Raw genomic sequence first — 7,500 nt, forward strand, 5'->3', positions numbered from 1 at the left:
AATATGATGTCCCTGAACATGCATATAAGTTCGAGTATTGATATTATAAACCTAACAAGAGATGAAGGCAAGTCGAATTGGTTGGTCCAAAACCAAAAATATCTCTAAGTTCGGGACTTGGGTGCAAACCGAAAGTTAAAATGATGTCCCTGAACATGCATATAAGTTCGAGTATTGATATTATAAACCTAACAAGAGATGAAGGCAAGTCGAATTGGTTGGTCCAAAACCAAAAATATCTCTAAGTTCGGGACTTGGGTGCAAACCGAAAGTTAATATGATGTCCCTGAACATGCATATAAGTTCGAGTATTGATATAATAAACCTAACAAGACATGAAGGCAAGTCGAATTGGTTGGTCCGAAACCAAAAATATCTCTAAGTACGGGACTTGGGCACAAACCAAAACTATATACCAAGTGCCTGAAATGTCTATAAACCACACGAAGAACTCTTCACACACAGGTGCGCCTCATAACCTGGTTCAATGTATAAGACATTGGTTTCGGGGGATTTATTGAGAAGAAAATTTTTTTCTCTAACTTTGAGTAAAACTGTCTCAGAATACATATTTAACCACGAAAAGTGATCTCCGACGGTAAATAGCAAAAGTCACCCGACCATCAAAGTTGCATGGCGGTGCAGGAGACGAAAATCCAAGGTCGTCTAATGTAGGGACGTAAGACACGAAATCAAAATTTTGGCATAAAAGCTAAAATAATCATCAGACAGTGGTCATCCAAGGCATATTAGAGTCGTCTAACGATGCGAAATGCAATAAGCAATAGCGACTTTTTAATGATTTTTTTGGATTTTTGTCAAAATTTACCCTTCACAACTTGGTATAAGTCATAGGACATGGGTACCGGTATGACCGACGGAAGATTTTTGGACAAAAAATTTTTTTGCTCTAACTTTGAGTAAAACGGTGTCAGGATGCATTATTAATCATGAAAAGTGATCTCCGACAGTAAATAGCGAAAGTTACCCGACCATCAAAGTTGCATGGCGGTGCAGGAGACGAAAATCCAAGGTCGTCTAATGTAGGGACGTAAGACACGAAATCAAAATTTTGGCATAAAATCTAAAATAATCATCAGACAGTGGTCATCCAAGGCATATAAGAGTTGTCTAACGATGCTGAATGCAATAAGCAATAGCGACTTTTTAATGATTTTTTTGGATTTTTGTCAAAATGTACCCTTCACAACTTGGTACAAGTCATAGGACATGGGTACCGGTATGACCGACGGAAGATTTTTGGACAAAAAATTTTTTTGCTCTAACTTTGAGTAAAACGGTCTCAGGATGCATTATTAATCATGAAAAGTGATCTCCGACAGTAAATAGCGAAAGTTACCCGACCATCAAAGTTGCATGGCGGTGCAGGAGACGAAAATCCAAGGTCGTCTAATGTAGGGACGTAAGACACGAAATCAAAATTTTGGCATAAAATCTAAAATAATCATCAGACAGTGGTCATCCAAGGCATATAAGAGTCGTCTAACGATGCTGAATGCAATAAGCAATAGCGACTTTTTAATGATTTTTTTGGATTTTTGTCAAAATTTACCCTTCACAACTTGGTACAAGTCATAGGACATGGGTACCGGTATGACCGACGGAAGATTTTTGGACAAAAAATTTTTTTGCTCTAACTTTGAGTAAAACGGTCTCAGGATGCATTATTAATCATGAAAAGTGATCTCCGACAGTAAATAGCGAAAGTTACCCGACCATCAAAGTTGCATGGCGGTGCAGGAGACGAAAATCCAAGGTCGTCTAATGTAGGGACGTAAGACACGAAATCAAAATTTTGGCATAAAAGCTAAAATAATCATCAGACAGTGGTCATCCAAGGCATATAAGAGTCGTCTAACGATGCTGAATGCAATAAGCAATAGCGACTTTTTAAAGATTTTTTTGGATTTTTGTCAAAATGTACCCTTCACAACTTGGTACAAGTCATAGGACATGGGTACCGGTATGACCGACGGAAGATTTTTGGACAAAAAATTTTTTTGCTCTAACTTTGAGTAAAACGGTCTCAGGATGCATTCTTAATCATGAAAAGTGATCTCCGACAGTAAATAGTGAAAGTTACCCGACCATCAAAGTTGCATGGCGGTGCAGGAGACGAAAATCCAAGGTCGTCTAATGTAGGGACGTAAGACACGAAATCAAAATTTTGGCATAAAAGCTAAAATAATCATCAGACAGTGGTCATCCAAGGCATATAAGAGTCGTCTAACGATGCTGAATGCAATAAGCAATAGCGACTTTTTAAAGATTTTTTTGGATTTTTGTCAAAATGTACCCTTCACAACTTGGTACAAGTCATAGGACATGGGTACCGGTATGACCGACGGAAGATTTTTGGACAAAAAATTTTTTTGCTCTAACTTTGAGTAAAACGGTCTCAGGATGCATTCTTAATCATGAAAAGTGATCTCCGACGGTAAATAGCAAAAGTCACCCGACCATCAAAGTTGCATGGCGGTGCAGGAGACGAAAATCCAAGGTCGTCTAATGTAGGGACGTAAGACACGAAATCAAAATTTTGGCATAAAAGCTAAAATAATCATCAGACAGTGGTCATCCAAGGCATATAAGAGTCGTCTAACGATGCTGAATGCAATAAGCAATAGCGACTTTTTAATGATTTTTTTGGATTTTTGTCAAAATTTACCCTTCACAACTTGGTACAAGTCATAGGACATGGGTACCGGTATGACCGACGGAAGATTTTTGGACAAAAAATTTTTTTGCTCTAACTTTGAGTAAAACGGTCTCAGGATGCATTATTAATCATGAAAAGTGATCTCCGACAGTAAATAGCGAAAGTTACCCGACCATCAAAGTTGCATGGCGGTGCAGGAGACGAAAATCCAAGGTCGTCTAATGTAGGGACGTAAGACACGAAATCAAAATTTTGGCATAAAATCTAAAATAATCATCAGACAGTGGTCATCCAAGGCATATTAGAGTCGTCTAACGATGCGAAATGCAATAAGCAATAGCGACTTTTTAAAGATTTTTTTGGATTTTTGTCAAAATGTACCCTTCACAACTTGGTACAAGTCATAGGACATGGGTACCGGTATGACCGACGGAAGATTTTTGGACAAAAAATTTTTTTGCTCTAACTTTGAGTAAAACGGTCTCAGGATGCATTATTAATCATGAAAAGTGATCTCCGACAGTAAATAGCGAAAGTTACCCGACCATCAAAGTTGCATGGCGGTGCAGGAGACGAAAATCCAAGGTCGTCTAATGTAGGGACGTAAGACACGAAATCAAAATTTTGGCATAAAAGCTAAAATAATCATCAGACAGTGGTCATCCAAGGCATATAAGAGTCGTCTAACGATGCTGAATGCAATAAGCAATAGCGACTTTTTAAAGATTTTTTTGGATTTTTGTCAAAATGTACCCTTCACAACTTGGTACAAGTCATAGGACATGGGTACCGGTATGACCGACGGAAGATTTTTGGACAAAAAATTTTTTTGCTCTAACTTTGAGTAAAACGGTCTCAGGATGCATTATTAATCATGAAAAGTGATCTCCGACAGTAAATAGCGAAAGTTACCCGACCATCAAAGTTGCATGGCGGTGCAGGAGACGAAAATCCAAGGTCGTCTAATGTAGGGACGTAAGACACGAAATCAAAATTTTGGCATAAAATCTAAAATAATCATCAGACAGTGGTCATCCAAGGCATATAAGAGTCGTCTAACGATGCTGAATGCAATAAGCAATAGCGACTTTTTAATGATTTTTTTGGATTTTTGTCAAAATTTACCCTTCACAACTTGGTACAAGTCATAGGACATGGGTACCGGTATGACCGACGGAAGATTTTTGGACAAAAAATTTTTTTGCTCTAACTTTGAGTAAAACGGTCTCAGGATGCATTATTAATCATGAAAAGTGATCTCCGACAGTAAATAGCGAAAGTTACCCGACCATCAAAGTTGCATGGCGGTGCAGGAGACGAAAATCCAAGGTCGTCTAATGTAGGGACGTAAGACACGAAATCAAAATTTTGGCATAAAAGCTAAAATAATCATCAGACAGTGGTCATCCAAGGCATATAAGAGTCGTCTAACGATGCTGAATGCAATAAGCAATAGCGACTTTTTAAAGATTTTTTTGGATTTTTGTCAAAATGTACCCTTCACAACTTGGTACAAGTCATAGGACATGGGTACCGGTATGACCGACGGAAGATTTTTGGACAAAAAATTTTTTTGCTCTAACTTTGAGTAAAACGGTCTCAGGATGCATTCTTAATCATGAAAAGTGATCTCCGACAGTAAATAGTGAAAGTTACCCGACCATCAAAGTTGCATGGCGGTGCAGGAGACGAAAATCCAAGGTCGTCTAATGTAGGGACGTAAGACACGAAATCAAAATTTTGGCATAAAAGCTAAAATAATCATCAGACAGTGGTCATCCAAGGCATATAAGAGTCGTCTAACGATGCTGAATGCAATAAGCAATAGCGACTTTTTAAAGATTTTTTTGGATTTTTGTCAAAATGTACCCTTCACAACTTGGTACAAGTCATAGGACATGGGTACCGGTATGACCGACGGAAGATTTTTGGACAAAAAATTTTTTTGCTCTAACTTTGAGTAAAACGGTCTCAGGATGCATTCTTAATCATGAAAAGTGATCTCCGACGGTAAATAGCAAAAGTCACCCGACCATCAAAGTTGCATGGCGGTGCAGGAGACGAAAATCCAAGGTCGTCTAATGTAGGGACGTAAGACACGAAATCAAAATTTTGGCATAAAAGCTAAAATAATCATCAGACAGTGGTCATCCAAGGCATATAAGAGTCGTCTAACGATGCTGAATGCAATAAGCAATAGCGACTTTTTAAAGATTTTTTTGGATTTTTGTCAAAATGTACCCTTCACAACTTGGTACAAGTCATAGGACATGGGTACCGGTATGACCGACGGAAGATTTTTGGACAAAAAATTTTTTTGCTCTAACTTTGAGTAAAACGGTCTCAGGATGCATTCTTAATCATGAAAAGTGATCTCCGACGGTAAATAGCAAAAGTCACCCGACCATCAAAGTTGCATGGCGGTGCAGGAGACGAAAATCCAAGGTCGTCTAATGTAGGGACGTAAGACACGAAATCAAAATTTTGGCATAAAATCTAAAATAATCATCAGACAGTGGTCATCCAAGGCATATTAGAGTCGTCTAACGATGCTGAATGCAATAAGCAATAGCGACTTTTTAATGATTTTTTTGGATTTTTGTCAAAATTTACCCTTCACAACTTGGTACAAGTCATAGGACATGGGTACCGGTATGACCGACGGAAGATTTTTGGACAAAAAAATTTTTTGCTCTAACTTTGAGTAAAACGGTCTCAGGATGCATTATTAATCATGAAAAGTGATCTCCGACAGTAAATAGTGAAAGTTACCCGACCATCAAAGTTGCATGGCGGTGCAGGAGACGAAAATCCAAGGTCGTCTAATGTAGGGACGTAAGACACGAAATCAAAATTTTGGCATAAAAGCTAAAATAATCATCAGACAGTGGTCATCCAAGGCATATAAGAGTCGTCTAACGATGCTGAATGCAATAAGCAATAGCGACTTTTTAAAGATTTTTTTGGATTTTTGTCAAAATGTACCCTTCACAACTTGGTACAAGTCATAGGACATGGGTACCGGTATGACCGACGGAAGATTTTTGGACAAAAAATTTTTTTGCTCTAACTTTGAGTAAAACGGTGTCAGGATGCATTATTAATCATGAAAAGTGATCTCCGACAGTAAATAGCGAAAGTTACCCGACCATCAAAGTTGCATGGCGGTGCAGGAGACGAAAATCCAAGGTCGTCTAATGTAGGGACGTAAGACACGAAATCAAAATTTTGGCATAAAATCTAAAATAATCATCAGACAGTGGTCATCCAAGGCATATTAGAGTCGTCTAACGATGCGAAATGCAATAAGCAATAGCGACTTTTTAATGATTTTTTTGGATTTTTGTCAAAATGTACCCTTCACAACTTGGTACAAGTCATAGGACATGGGTACCGGTATGACCGACGGAAGATTTTTGGACAAAAAATTTTTTTGCTCTAACTTTGAGTAAAACGGTCTCAGGATGCATTATTAATCATGAAAAGTGATCTCCGACAGTAAATAGTGAAAGTTACCCGACCATCAAAGTTGCATGGCGGTGCAGGAGACGAAAATCCAAGGTCGTCTAATGTAGGGACGTAAGACACGAAATCAAAATTTTGGCATAAAAGCTAAAATAATCATCAGACAGTGGTCATCCAAGGCATATAAGAGTCGTCTAACGATGCTGAATGCAATAAGCAATAGCGACTTTTTAATGATTTTTTTGGATTTTTGTCAAAATTTACCCTTCACAACTTGGTACAAGTTATGAGACATGGGTACCGGTATGACCGACGGAAGATTTTTTGACAAAAATTTTTTTGACTCTAACTTTGAGTAAAACTGTGTCAGGATGCATTTTTAAGCATGAAAAGTGAACTCCGACGGTAAATAGCAAAAGTCACCCGACCCTCAAAGTTGTATGGCGATGTAGGAGAAAAAAATTCCGAGGTCGTTTAATTTTGGGATGGATAAAAATGGTCACTTGTGGTAAAGTGATGTTGTTCATTGGCTATAGTAAGAGGGTATGGTGTCGTGACACAAAAATGAAAAATGTATGGGAACGTGTTCTAAACACTGTCACAAGGTGCAAATCGAGTATCTAGTCGTACCTTAGACACCAGTTCGGGTAAATGAGCCTCTGCTTGGCTCATATGTATGGGGAAAAGTAAGGGTGACCGACATGTCCAAAGGTAAAAAGCGAAAATTCACCCGGCCCTCAGACTTGTATGGAGGTATAGGAGAAAAATGTGTCAAAGTCGTTTAATGTAGGGACGGATAAAAATGGTCACTTGTGGTAAGGTGATGTTGTTCGTTGGCTATAGTAAGAGGGTATGGTGTCGTGACACAAAAATGAAAAATGTATAGAAACGTGTTCTAAACACTGTCACAAGGTGCAAGTTGAGTATCTAGTCGTACCTTAGACACCAGTACGGGTTACTGAGCCAATGTTGTGCATAGCTAGGGTATCGGGACGATGCCCTAAAACCCTCAAAGGATTGTAGTGTGTTGGATGTTATCTCCTGTTGGTCGTACGGCAACCATACCCGGTTGGAAGTACCGCGGACTCTGAACGTCTCCGCATCAAAACGTTCGCCATGCGAATATACAAATTGAATAAGCTTGACGTAGTGTAAGGTATCGAAACGAATAAGTAGAGAAATTAAGGGTCCGAGAGCAATCTCGTGATTCTACGGTGAGGTGTGAGAAATGACACGAAGCTGTCAAGAGGTCTCCCTGAGTGAGGAAGGCAATGTTCGGGTGCTTCGATCTATTGGGCCGGCGTGCCGCAGTAGATCAAGCAAATGTGAGAGAAACTCGGGTCTGCGGGGACTTA

Source organism: Anopheles maculipalpis (assembly GCF_943734695.1).
Source record: "Anopheles maculipalpis chromosome X unlocalized genomic scaffold, idAnoMacuDA_375_x X_unloc_73, whole genome shotgun sequence".
In the NCBI taxonomy this organism is placed as follows: domain Eukaryota; kingdom Metazoa; phylum Arthropoda; class Insecta; order Diptera; family Culicidae; genus Anopheles; species Anopheles maculipalpis.